This window comes from Pinus tabuliformis, chromosome 5_1, assembly GCF_031772625.1.
Source record: "Pinus tabuliformis cultivar Carrire ecotype Pingquan chromosome 5_1, CPIR1, whole genome shotgun sequence".
NCBI classification, from domain to species: Eukaryota; Viridiplantae; Streptophyta; class Pinopsida; order Pinales; family Pinaceae; genus Pinus; species Pinus tabuliformis.
The window spans coordinates 950,263,922-950,279,053 of NC_142305.1; the positions used below are offsets into that span (position 1 = coordinate 950,263,922).

General features: G+C 38.3%; 1 pseudogene; it reads right to left on the bottom strand.

Moving 5' to 3' along the window:
* The window catches only part of LOC149167917 (ricin B-like lectin R40G2), a 47,510-nt pseudogene extending 46,317 nt beyond the window's left edge, over window positions 1–1,193 (bottom strand).
* Between the last annotated feature and the right edge of the window lie 13,939 nt (window positions 1,194–15,132).

Here is a 15,132-nt window from a genome sequence, read left to right on the forward strand (position 1 = left end):
AATCATCAATTATTATATGAACAAATGCTTTCAGCGAGCTTCAAATAAAGTAGCTCAAACCGATGAACATACCTGATGGGGATCATGTGGGTTTTTCAAGCGCAAGCACTGCAACATCACCACGAGCAGCCAAGAAAAACTCTGGGTTGGCTTCACAATGGATCCTAAGCGTATGTCCTTGTGGCTCGACATTAGCCTGTGGTGGATAGAATGAACTCTGCTCACCTCGTGGTGGATGGACTCCTTGTGAAGCACCCACTGTTCAATTTACCAACAAATATTAAAAATCGGCACTCACAAATTCAAAAGCCATTTTAGAACTATCATGGCTTCAGTTATCAAGAATCCCAAATTGTACACAACACCACATAACAGGCGTGCATCCATACATACTACTTGCTAGACACCACCCATAATATAACTCCTTCCCAACATTTCTTTTTAATCCTTGACAGTTTCCCAAATCAGATAAAATAATATAGTAATAGTTTTGTCAGCATATTAGTATGGATCATATAACTTACATATTGGGCTGATCTTCCACTTCTGACTCTCCTTCTTGTTCCACTTACACAGAACAATCTCTGCTCCCTCACGCAGGGCTACATGATGCTTATCATCTCCAGCGCTAGCATCTAGATTAAGATGGGTGTTGTGGATAGGTCGGATACACTGGTAACCCTTACCCACATCGGCACTTTGGGTGAAAAGCACAGCCTCATTCAAATCATCTGGGTGGTAAGGACCCAAGGTGACCTGCAGATCAAAAGCATATGCATAAAAACCCTATTGATCACCCAATCCCTTCATAAGGTAACATATTCTGCTAGATCCTTAAATCCCTTCATAAGCCCCTCATAGTAGACCTATCGAAAGCACTGATCTCTATATCACTAAGCCCTGCAGAAGCCCCCTCGTAGAGAGCACTATTCTCTATATCATAAATCCATGCCTAGGCCCTTCTCAACAATCCCATTGAAATCACTATTATCTATGTCAGAATAGACTTGCATAAACTCGTGATAGTAACCCTTATGACAAAACTGACCTTATCCTTCTCTGCACGTCCATGCCTCAATGCCTGGCCTGTAGCTTTGTTTACAAGGGCAAATGCATGAAATCCTTCATCGTCCTTGGCCTTCACACTCCATGAAGTATCCATGATCCATTGTTGCGGATCAAAAACATATAATCGACCAATCATTTCACATATGCACAACAAATACTAATCTCTGTCACAAACCTTGTTTGTGTTTGGGTTGTTTACAAAAACAGAGAGCAAAATTTAATCTCTACCATCAACCAGATTTGGGTCTGGTTCAAACATACATACATATAAAAATATAATCTCTCTCACCAAACTAATTTGGGTCTTGTTCAAAAAGAGAAAAAGTGATGTCACCAACCTGGCTTGGGTCTGATTCATTTGCCGGAGCCATGACAACACTGCCATTTCTACCACCCAAGAAGAAATCAGGATTGGCTTCACAATATATCTTCACAATCTCTCCTTGAATAGGTTGTGGATACTGACTCCCATGAGGAGCCTGATATGGCTGTTGGGGCTCAAGGTGGTGGTGTCCAAATGGGTTATGCATTCTCTTAGACTTGCACACACAACATTCATAGCCACCTCAAATCTTGGACAATTGAGACTTATAGGAATCTGAATTCAGCGTTTTCTTGCTCACATTAGTGTAAATCTCCTTGACCACAATTTGGAATGCAGACAATACATTTGTATTATCCAGAGCCGAGGCCTCAATGAAGAACAATCCCTCTGATTTGGCAAGCTTCTTCCCATCTTCCACAGGAACTTCCCTTATATGAGCTAAATCAGACTTATTCCCCACAAGCATTTTCACGACATTGCATCAACATGCACTGCGACATCAAAATTTACATGAGTTTGAAAATAGCTTGCAACATCACATAGATGCCAACCAAAAGCCAAAGCTAATTTCAAATATGCTCTATAAGGCATTACAACAATAATTTCTTGCAATGCAAAACCCAAAGCCAGAGCCAATTTCAAAGATGCTCTACAAGGCATTACACAGAAACTACTTGCAATGTTAGTATCAGAACTAAGGAGGATGCCATCACATCAAACCCAAAGATGATCCACAAGGCACAACACAAAACTGCCCATAATATTGGTAGGAGAGTGGTGGAGTGCTATTACTTCAACCCAAAGATAGCTTCAGAGTCTACCCTATCCCCCAATTGTAATAGAAAAGTTGTTCCAAATGTTGTTGATGAAGTTCAACCTTTAACAAGTGTAGTGTGAAGGAACCATTCATGTAGAGTGGCTGAATAAATTTCTTGTGATGTTATATGACAAATGGCATTTCTGTCACACATAAGGCATATACATGAATCATGTTTTGCTTAGACAATGCTCTGTTAGTCTAGGGTTATGTGGTTTTTGGTGTATGGACAGTCGGTAAGGATAAATATTTTTAGAGTTTGCATATGGCATTCAAAAACCAGAGAAGCCTAATTCAGTATCATTTATTTTAAAACTCATAGATGTATTTGGGTCCTATAATGAGCATTTCATCTATATAAAGTGGTGATTGCTAAATGTGTTTTTTGCAGAATAGTTGCCAGTATTGAAAGTGTTGCAGTGTAAATGAACACAAATTATCTGCTTTTTTTAATTATATATGATTGAAAAACATGTTGAGTATTAGGAAATAGATAATTGTCTACTTGTTTAACATGAATTTATTGTTATTTATTTTTCAGGTTTTTGAAGTTTAAAAAATGGTGCAAAAGTGGCGTTTATGCATTGAAGTGTCCTGCTTTCCAAATCTAGGTCGAGCAGTTATTAAATTTGTCCTTTACAATATGGCAACAAATCATTTATTTCATGGAAAGAGAGAAGTGCCTGGAATGACGACAAACAATGAGGCATATTACATTGCCCTTGTTGAAGGGTTAAAAGTGGCAAAACAACATGATGTCAATGATATTGAAGTCTTCACCAACTCGGAGTTGATATGTAGTCAGATGAAAGGCATCTATCGGGCTCGGAAGGACAATTTAAAACCTCTTCATAAGGAAGCAATAAATTGGAGTTGTCAATTTCAACATTTTACCATCAATCACTCTGCAGATATTGAAAAGATGTCCACTGATATAATGTCCAGAGCATTTTTAAGCACATATGTAGATGCCAAATATGACATAGGATCACCATCCACTGCAACAAAAATCATTGATCACCATCAATATAAATCCCCATTGTGCGAATAGGTTGTTGTTATCATTTTTCTAGGGTCTATCATAGCATAGTTCTTTCACTAAAGAAGAACCTATTAATGTTTTATTTCTCTCCAACATGCAATGATTACCGTTTTTTGTATGGAGACAAATTTATGGACAAATGTAATATATTCCATGTACATGGACAAATGTATTTTGAGAAAAGTAACTGGTTCATGGTTTTGTGATTATCATCAATACATTATGATGTTGTCTGATCCTTCCAAACACCTTCTCAGATCTTTGTTTCTTGAGATATATTGATATGTTATGTGATTTGTTCGTTGGTTGTTGATAAGTGATGAAAGGTTTCTTTACTATGTTTATAAGAAATTTATTCTTAATAACACTTATTTCTCAATCACCCAGTCACCCTTCCCGTCTCCACCTTGGATTTCATCTCAATAGTTTTCCCAAATCACAACTCTATTTTGGCTTGACTTCTCTGTATTTCAGATCTTGTGCTTGTCGATTTATCATGATAGTAAGGACCTAGTCTTTTTAAATCAAAGCAAATCTTGCTCATGCTCAGTGTGTCATAAGTAAGGAAATGTCAATATTTCTCCAAGAAATCAAATCCATCATGATGGTCTACTATGCTAAATCTCCCATGTGACCACCCACTTCCTCCAAATCTTGCACTAGTTTTTCCTCTACAAAGGGATTCTTAGATAAAAACTAGAATTACTTGCAAGAGAGGCTAGTGTTCTAGCTGTTCTTGTAAGAGAGCTAAGAGGATTACTTGCAGTTAGTGAAACCTATGCAATCCCTCTAATAGTCAACCATTTAAGATTCGGTTCATTTTTAGCTAAATGCAAGGACAATTTATTTCTGTTTTGCTATCATTGTGTTGCAGTAGAAGTGACAAACTTGTAAATAGTTTGTTGAGATTGCCATCATTAATGCCTTCTCTATATAATCTTCTCACATCTGGTACTCCTAAAGCAAAAAAGAAAGCTCGTTCTCTTCTTAGAATCCTTCACAGTTGGGACTCTTCAAGAACTGCTCAAACAATTCTCTTGCCCAAGACTGGCAATTCAGTCACTTCAGCACACTAGTGAAGAAGCTACTAGTTTTCCACTAATTCATGCAGGGGCCTGGCTTTTACTTGTACAGATATTCTTTGGCAGACAAGAATCAAAATAAATGTAAATATCTCTGTTATTCGACAGGATTTTGTTTTGTATAGTATTTAATCAGTCATAAAGGATATGAACGACATAGAAATTCGAGGTGTCCAACTCACCTCTGTAATTTACCCTTCTACGAGATGCCTAATCGCTCCCACATGGTCATTGTAGCTTGATGTACCTTTGGGTCCCATTGACCTGATTTGATCGTTTGTGTAATTGATATAAAATTTCTATCTTATCAAACATATATATTTGAGTTGGACTAGCTTAATTGATATGTGCCCACTTTTGCTAAACAGTACATATTTTATCTCTGGACTCTGAATTAGGTATTCTCACACACAACCATCATACCATTGTCAGCAAGGTCATGACTTTTGTTGTTTAGGTTTTACTCCTTATCAGTAAAACTATGTTTAGGTTTTACCCTCCACTTTTTTAGTGAATAGATTGAGAAATGTGATTGCACAATCTTGCTAGAATATTTCCTTGAACATGTATGTTAACCCAACTAAAAGGTTACAATTCATAAGAGTTAAAATATTTCATGCATAGTATGGAAATTTATTAATATAAATGTTTTTGCATTTAGATAATTTTGGCCTAATTAAATTATCTCATACACTATTTTGGGATGGGAAATTTCCCACCAATGTTTCTAAATCTTTTTTGTTCAGTCAATGGTTGTGAAGGAGGATTTTGTTTCTAAATCTTTTTGGTTGAACAATGTGAACATATGTAATATGTAATGTTTTGTTAACCTTAAAAAAATAAATGTAACAATTGGAATAGTTGAGGTGAGTGTTATTACTTTCATGGTTCACTCTGGTATGTAAAGTTTTTTGACCAACAATTTTCTTTTTTTCAAAAACATTCTCAAATGTGGTTTATAAGAAATCTTTAGATTTTGGAGACTTATACGATGAAAATTTTAAGAGATGTTTATATGACTACTGAATATGAGTGTTTTGAATGGTTGTTGATGTGCTTGGTTCTTGGCCATCTACTACATACCTTCTTGTTTCAGGTTTGTGGTTGTGTGTGCACTTGCCTTTTCTTTATAAATATATTTGTTTGTAAAAATTCTTTTCACTGGTTTTCCATAATCAACCTGTTTCTTTTAGAGTAGTCATGATTTTTGTCAAAATCCAGTAGAAATTTTGGGAAAGCTAGGTTATAGCTGTCAAACTTTAGGATTTTGGGTATCCAGGTGGTTTTTGATGGTTCTGAATCCATTTCCACCATAAAAAAAAACCATTCAAACACCTATATGATCAGTTTTTCTGAAAAATAATCGCCAAATTCTTACCCAAAAAAAATTCTGACGCCGTTTCTTTTAGGTTGAGAGATTTCCTGTGTTACCCTTACATAATGCTAATACCATGAAAGGAAAAAAGTGACCGCATCCAGGGTGCAATCTTTAAGATAAGGTAATGTCAACTTTTCATAAATTTAAAAGAATAAAACCTCTCAAAGTTGTTTGATGTAAGGTAATGAATCTATCCATAATGCCAATCCCATAGCTTCAAAAATAATAAATCCACCTATATGGTTCATAAATGCATGGTTAAAATCCATATGCTTTATAAATGCATGGTGAAAATCGATAACTGAAAATTAATTATTCCCTCTATATGCTTCCTAGTGCATAGTATAAAGCTTCCTAGTTAATAATTCCCTGAAGTCTGAGAGGCCTAGTGCAGAGTATAAGGCTTCTTCAACTAGATGGGTGAACTGGAGAAGAATGGTTGGACCTAATTGTTATATGATTATATGATTCAAATATTGTACCTAATTATAGTTATTAAATACCATTATTTAAGAGTATTTAATCAAATTTTTATATGATTATATGATTCAAATTATTATACTAATCTTTAGTTCACACACAAAGAAGTCTCATTCACCGGTGAATTTAGTGTCTAGATCATCATTATTTCATCAGCGACTCGAAGCCAGAACAAAACTTGATCTTTCGAATTTATTTGAACGTTAGTGCGGGTAATCCATCAACTCTAAGATAATGGACAAAAAGTCCTGAAAAGATTAAATCAACAATAATTGGGAAATAATTAGGGAAAATTGACCAATCTTGGCACACACCTATACTGTTCCACAAAATAATCAAGATGATTTCAAAATAATTGTTTTGTTAACTGTATCAAGATTAGATGAAGATCTTCATCTATGATAGAAACCCTATTGTGCCCTGTGGCATTCATGCTTAAAGCAGCTCTCAACTGGAGGCATTGTTGTTGACTTATTAATAGTGTTGCTTATGGACTTAGTCCATGTTTTATTGTTAGCCTCTCTCACCTCAGTATATATAAAGGGAGGAGATTGTCTTTGTTATCACTTGTATTGCATCTTAGAGATGTGATGGTGTGATGCTGGCTATTGGAGGATCTCGGAAGAACAATTATTTACTCATGTAACACGGAAGTGCTTGTGAGAGGCATGCACTGGAGATCCCGGGCTTGTGTGCCGCAAGTGAAGAGTAAAGCTTGTGAGATGCAAGTGTGGATCTAAGCTAAGGGTTGGACAGTTCATGTGATGCTAGCTCGTTGTTGAGGTTATGGAAAGGTCAGTATAGCTTGGTGGGATGCCTTGGTAAGCATTGTTGCTCGTTAGAGTTTGCAGAGAGTGTGATTGCTCTGGGCAGTGCTTGGGAAGATTTGGAGAAGTTCTTGCTTGAGATAAAGCAGGAAGACTCGGTGCACCATCTTTTGCAATGCTACCATATTGTACACTATCTTCATATTGTGATAAAAAGGACTTGCGTCATTACTGTCCTAAATTCTGTTATTATGATTTGATTTTCAGACCTTGTTTTCAAGTGTTTTAAGCAAGTTTCATGGATGTTTTGATATGCTGATTTGCACAAGTGAGATACTGCAACCCTCTACTTGAGAATGTGGGGTCTGAGAGGCCTAGTGCAGAGTATAAGGCTTCTTCAACTGGGATGTTTTAAAACCACGGTTTCAACCTACACCTGTGTAAGCATCTTGGAAGCCTTCAATTTCTCTTTTTAGAAAGTGTTGTTGGAATAGTTTATGCTTCCTTCTGTCTTATCTCTCTTATTACTGTTGATTTCTAGATTGCAGAGGTATTTGTCCAAGGATTTGATATGCATTTGACAATATGTTTGTTTATTGGTTTATTTGGTTGATTGGTTGATTGGTTGGTTCTTTGAGGTCTGTTGAGACCCCCCTGGTCTATAGGACCTCTTCTCTTAGAATCAAAGTTGAAAAACTAATTTAGACAAAGACTTGATCAATAAGGATGTTTAAGGTCCCCTGCATGTAGAATGCACAGTTTCAATCATTAAGGATTTGGTGCAGAAACTCTCTGATTTTTTCTTCACATGATTCCTCTGTGTAGTTTTAGGGTCCAACATAAATTTCATTGGATGTGGAAGCTTTAATATTGCTAAAGCATTCTCACAAAAATCATTTACCCTCCAATGAGGATTCTGGTTCTGAATCTTCTAATGTCTCATGTACTACCTCATACTTCTGAAAAACAAAAAAACTCATCAGCTAGATAAAATAAGCTCCATCTCTATCGGTGAGTTTCTGACAGGGAGAGACTAATTCTGTGTGTGAGAGAAACAGAGAGTAATATATTGTGATCAGAGCATGCCACCCACATTGTTGTAAGAATTCTATTCTTGCCCACCTTTCCCAAACAGTTATCAATACCTTTCATCCCCATTGCATGAGAATGTAGGGAACTAGAGTCTGGGACACATCATTTTCCTTTTCACCTTGGGAGCCTCTCTTTATATTCTCCATTTCAAATTAATTCTCAATTCACCCTTTCAAATTTGATTTATATTTGGCACTCAATAACTACATTCTGAGTTATTTAAAATCTAAAACGAGGCAAACCCCATTACCCAAACCCTGGGTCATAGATTGATCAAAACTGGTATGTTCTAGCTGCAAAACCACGGGATCTGGAGACCCGAATCGAGATATAGGAGGTTCAGAGCTGCACCATTGATAACAAGAGACTACTAGTAAATAGGCTGGAGGGTTAAACCCTAGCAGATCTGGGTTAAAGGATGCAGACAGTTGGTTTGGTTCCCTCGGAGATAGCAATTCCTCATTCAACTATTGGTGAATCCTGGAAAGTGTCTAATGCCAATTTTCAAAATTTGAGAAATAAACAGATCAGGTATAGAAGGGTGAAAATTACAGATAACTTTAGAGGAACTGTGCATTGCACTTCATTGGCAATTGCAAAAGTACCAAGTTCCATTTTTTCCAGCACTAAAATGGCGAATGCTAATTCTTCTGAGTTTATGATGATGTTTAATGATGGGATTAAACATAATGGATATTTTTACAGAGAAGTAGGTATGAAAGCTGGAGGAGGGAAAGGCCCCATGGATCCACAATATGTCGTGCATGATCTGCCTTCAAGCCAGTCCTCCAATCCAGGTTTGACTATTTATGATTAGAAGTGATTTTGTTCTCCATGGATCAAGATGTCAATTCTTGCCTAGTTTTATCAGTTGCATCTGTAAAGCAGACCTCAATGTCAATAGCATTAGTACTTTGGGGTAGTAGCTGTGACCTCGATGATTTTCGAGGTCACTTTTGTTACAGCCTTCAAATCCTCTGCTTTTCATCGCAGCTATAATATCATGTGATATCAGCACAAAATTCCCATGCTATGGGTGCAGGTGTATTGTTGTTGTTTATCCCTTTTCATATCTTGAATATAATGAAGCGACATATTGAAGATTTGTGGAGATCATTTTATACGATGATGCATTGAAGCCATCACGAGGTGACCTCGGAGATTTTGTTTGGGTATAATGAAGAGCTGTGGTGACACCTTCATGAGAAGACCAAGTTGTCATTGATGAGCTAAGCGCCTTGGAAATCATTTGAGGGCAGTGCTGAATGTGAAGATATTTCCAAGGCTGGTTGCAGAAGATAATGGGAGCCTTAAAGAACCATTATAATTATCTTGAAAAATTGAAGCCGTGGGTTGGAGCCTTAGGGATAGGAGTCTTCAAGAGACCATGTTGGAGCCTGAACTAGAGATAGGGTTGGAGCCCTAGAGGTTGGTGCCTCATAGTGAAAAGGTTGGAGCCTCATCAAGTCCAAGTCGGTGCTTGGAAAAGTATAGGTTGGAGCCTAGTGGATTGGAGATTGGTGTCTTCATCTAGGGTTGGTTTCCTACACTATATTTTACTTATTGTAAAGAAGAGGATTGAAGTCCTCATTATTCCTGATTAATAAAATCATTTATTGTTATTGTTCATTTTGTGTTCTAATAATAAGTGATCTAACTGACAAAAATAAAAATTGAAAAGAAATATTGATTCATCCCCCCCATTATTTCCAACACGATGGTTCTAGGTATTGCGACGATTATATGGGCGTCACAATACCAACAAAATTGGCATTTAAAAAAAATCACCTCCCAAAATGTGTTTGATATTGTTTTGATTGGTATTAAAAGATTATGGTTAGAGTTATGTTTGTCATTTTGTAAATTGTTTGGAAATTTGGTTGTAAATTTGGCATTTTTTTACAGACATTTTTCACATTTCTAAATGGGGAGTACTTTTCTAAAAAGGAATTGGGGAAATGAAGAATTAGATGATGATTTTAAGTGCAGTGGAAAAATAAAGTTATGACAAACCCATGTAAACCTAGGGTTTAATCTAAATATCTTGTCAAGCTGTTAACCAGTTTTAATATCCATCCTCAAACTATGAAGCTTATTAGGTTAGATAAAATGATATGCACCTCCAAAATTGCCTAGCTAGCACTTGTGTGAAAATTTGGCTCACCCTGATTCCTATTGCAGCAATTGATGTTGCTTCTTCTATTTGTTAATATAATTAAACAAATTATTTGATGTGTGCTATGAAAAATATTGAAACAAATACACTGCAACCCTCACAAAACAAGTACTACGGAAGAAATAGATGCACACACACAAAATACATTGTTATTTTTGGACTAAATCCTCAGAAAAACCCAACTTCAGAAAACTGGTGCAGCAGCTGAGGGTTTTAATATTATGCAATAGTGAAAATATGAGTACAATCTATAAATTCTTAAACTAGCAATCGAAGCAGAGAAATAACTAGCAATAATAACTAGTGAGAAAAATTTCTCGCTCCATAGGCGATTTGACACTGACTTCAGCTCCAATTGAGCTACTCCTTGCTCCCTCTGTGCAGTCATTATGTCAGCCTATGCAGTCACTGCCTCCCATAATCTCGAAACTACATCTCCTCTCACTGTCTCGTCAGCTATTGTCTGGGAAACTGATACTCTTTGCCTCGAGACCCTTTGTCCAACTTCTGGCTCAAAATTTCTCCTTCTCCCTAGCAAAACAGAAATCTCCCCAAGAGGGCTCTGTGCTGCTTCTCTGTGGCAATCACAGCCTCTCTACAATGTACTCGCTAGAACTGTAAAATCTCCCTCCGGCTTCACTATCTTTGCCCCTCTCTCACTTCTTCACCCTCACTGAATCACTTCTGGTAACAAACAACTAGTACTCTGGAAATCGATTTCTTAGCAAAATTGAACTCTACAAGTGTATTCTCCAAGCCCCATTGACTTTCCTCTTATAATCCTCTATTGATACTTCAACGACCAAGTTTAGATCTTAATCTCTGGTTAGGATTAACTTGAAGTCAATTTGTGTAATTTTCTAGAAGATTCACACCATAACTTAATTAATTCTGATTAATTAGTCATATTCCCTAAGTTTAGACTTAAGAAATATTTAAAAAACAACTAATAATCTAATTAAGTCATCTCTATGTGGAATTTTAAGAAACGACTTCTAGTTTTTGGAGATCTCATGTATTCTAGCCTCTCCACCAAATTTCATGGCTAAAAAACCTCTGATGCTACAAAAACTAACACTCCCTCTTAGCAAGGCATGTCTTCAAATGTTGCAACCCACTGAAACAAAACCATGTCTCTGCATCATCTCCTGTCATGCTGATGATGTATGGTTGCTACTACCCACAAACTACTACGCAAATCTGATATGTGTTGCATCTGTGTTGCTGTTGACTTTGCTAAATTGCTGCCAACACTGCATCTGCGCTGCAACTCCCTCTCATCTGTTGTTGTTGCAATTGCAACATCTGCAACGGAAAGGCATCCTAAATAATGAATCAATTGTGATCAATATGATGCATATGTCATCCAATTCTCTGATTATTTCTAGTATATGTGTTGCCACTGAGGCATCTACGCTGCTACTGACTATCCATTGTGCCAACTACACTGTTGCCAACTCTGCACTACACTCCCCTGTAGAAATTTTGAATAATATGACACTTATTCACAGAGATTATCCTGATTATACACTATTTCAGAATGCATGCATAATACATAACCTCCTCTACTTTGATCATCAATTTTGCGGAATTAAAAGCAATGAAACATCAATCGCATGTGCACATTAACACAGTATGTAACCCGGGGAAAACATACAGCTGAAAACCACACACTATCTATATATTATATTGATTGAGAACATGTAACAATACATAGTACAATACTCCTCACAAGTATTCAGTACTATCTCCACCTGTTACACACAAACTAGCTCAGATCTGAATCAATCACAGGTTCAAATCTCCTCCACTGCTTGCCTGCCTCCACTGCGCAATCTTGCATGAGAATAAATCAGTGTGGCTGATACAAACTCACATTTTTCTTGGCTGAACCACGCAATCCTCATTGGAATACTTAATCCATGCATGTGCAAAATCTCATGCACAACTATAGTCACAACTGATAGCAATCTCAACCTCTAACACCTGTCTCCACTGAACTGTCCATGCACTGAGTTAACTGATGTATTCTTTAGTTGCTTTATGAGTTAATAATTAGTGAATTAATTAACAATTAATTCACATCACTCATCACTAGTGTATTTGCAGTTAAACTAAATACAACTAGTTCAACCAAGTCAAACTGAACACAACTCCATCAACTCCTCAATCAACTCCACCAAACTCAACCACTTGAGTTCTAACTGAAGTCCACCATGCAATAGCTCAACTGACTCATAAGAAAAGCGTATTTCCTTCTGACAGCTGCATGTGCCACATTTGTAGCTCAAACTGAAGTGCTCCAAGAGGATAAGATAATGTTTATAGTCCAAATATTATTATGAGCTAATAATATTCAACTGTTCTATTTTTAGCCTGATAGTCTAAAAATAGAAACCACACATATGTCTAAAAATAGAAGTCCATCTATTTTTACCAACATGACCAATCATCCACAAATATCATCCTGCAACTCATAGACCATGATCCATATGTCTAAAAATAGACATAGTCTAAAAATAGACTTTGCGTCATAAATAGCCTGCGGGCCCACTTAGTGAAGGCGACTCCTTTCCACTAAGCTCCATCATCTTGTTGCATTCTCAACACTCCCTCTCAACAAGATATGGATTATCAACAACCCCTATTCTGCCTCGGTGGTATTCGAATTTTCTCCTGGTGAGCGTCTTCGTCAAGATATCAACATCTTGATCCTCCGTTGGAATGTATGAAAGTAACATGATTCTCTGTTGCACACAATCTCTGATATGATGGTCCCTGATGTCAATGTGCTTAGATCTATCATGAAATACCAGATTAGCCGAGAGTTTAATGCAACTCTGGTTATCACAATAAATCATAGTAGGCTCCAAGTATGAATCGAACAACCCGACCAGGATCTTCCTCATCCATATAGCCTCGCATGCAGCCAAACTTGTTGCCATATACTCTACCTCTACTGAACTGAGTGCCATGGATCTCTGCTTCCTGCTGTACCAAGAAACTGCTATCAACCCGATACTGAAGACCCCTCCAGATGTGCTATTTCTGTCCGTTGGGCTCCCTGCCCAATTTGCATCCGTGAAGCCACATAGCTTCACCTCATCCTCCTGTCTGTACCACAATCCATATCCCGATGTGCCTCTGAGATAACGCAATACATGCTTGCTTGCATTCCAGAAGAGCTTGGTTGGCTTAACCATAGCTTGTGAAAGCTGGTTAACAGCATAGCATATATCAGGTTGTGTATTGAACAGATACATAAGCGACCCCACCAATTGTCAATAAATAGTGGCATCCACTACCTCCGCTGAAGTAGCATCCTCCTTCCTCCAACCTCCAGGAAGAGGAGTATCAACAGGCTTGCAGCCATGCATGTTGAACTTCTCCAGTATCTCCCGAGCATACTGAACCTGAGAAACAAATAGTCCATCATTGCGCTGCCAAATTTCCAATCCTAGGAAATAATGAAGGAGGCCCAAGTCCTTCATCTCAAACTCCTTAGCAAGATCATCCTTGCATGAAAGTATCAACAGCTCACCGCCTGTTAGAATCAAATCATCTACATAAAGTACAATGATAAGCAACTTACCCTCCACCACAATCTGGTATAGGTTAGGATCCACCTCACTCTTGGAGAATCCAAGTCCAGTGAAATAACTGTCTATCCGTGTGTATCAAGCACGTGGTGCTTGTTTCAACCCATACAGTGCTCTCTTGAGGCTGCACACATGCGACTCGCTGATGAAGATCTCGAAACCTTCGGGCTGCTCTGTGTACACCTACTCCTCAATGACTCTGTTGAGGAACGTAGTCTTCACATCCATCTGATGAATGTGCCACCCCATCTGCGCTGGGAGAGCAAGAATCATCCGTATGGAAGAGTACCTTGTGACAGGTGCAAAGGTCTCCTCATAATCGATCCCCTCTATCTGTGAAAAGCCTCAGGCAACAAATCTTGCCTTGTACTTTTCCACAATCTCGTCAGCTGCCTGCTTTACTTTGTAGATCCATCTCGAACCCACCACTGATTTCCCCTCCGGTCTTGGGACAATCTCCCATGCACTGTTTCTGAAAATTGAATCATACTCTTCCACCATGGCATCTACCCATGCGGGATCCTCCACAACTTCCTCGAAAGAGGATGGCTGAGTCACAACACATTTGCTCACAAGAGCCATGTATCCAGTGTACCGATCAGGTGACTGTCTCTGTCTACGTTGAGCTGTAGGTGTCCTACAACCTTCTCTGCATCTTGAGCCAGTCTCTCACCTTCTGTAATGCGCTTTCGTCCTCTGATGGTTGCCGCTGCATGAGTGGTATCTTCCACTCCATGAACTTCGTCGTGCGGTTGATCCACGTCCTGAAGGTCATCCTTAGGAACTAATAGCTCCTCATCTGCATGCAAGTGTGGCTCCCTCTCAAGCGAACACTTCATGGCTTTCTCCTCCTGAAATTTGATATGCCGTCGCACAACAGTCTTGCGATTGTCTGGCAAATACACACGATAGTTGTGGGACGTATCAGTGTACCCCACAAATATCCCAACCTTTGCGGTCGGCTCCAGCTTCTTCCTGGCATCCTTCATCACATGCATGTAAACGTTAGAACCAAAAATCCTCAAATGAGAAATATCAAGCCTCTTACCAGAATAAGCCTCCTCAGGTGTACTCATGCCAAGTATCCTGTGACGACAACGGTTCTGCACATATACTGCAGTATTGCATGCTTCTGCCCACAAGTGAAGGGGTAGGCTCTAATCATGCAACATTTCCCGTGCAGCACCCATGATCGTTATGTTCTTCCGCTCAGCGACCCCATTCTGTTGTGGGTTATGGGGAGCTATGAGCTCTCTTCGAATCCTTTCTGCACTGCAGAAGTCCTTGAACTCGCCAGAGATGAATT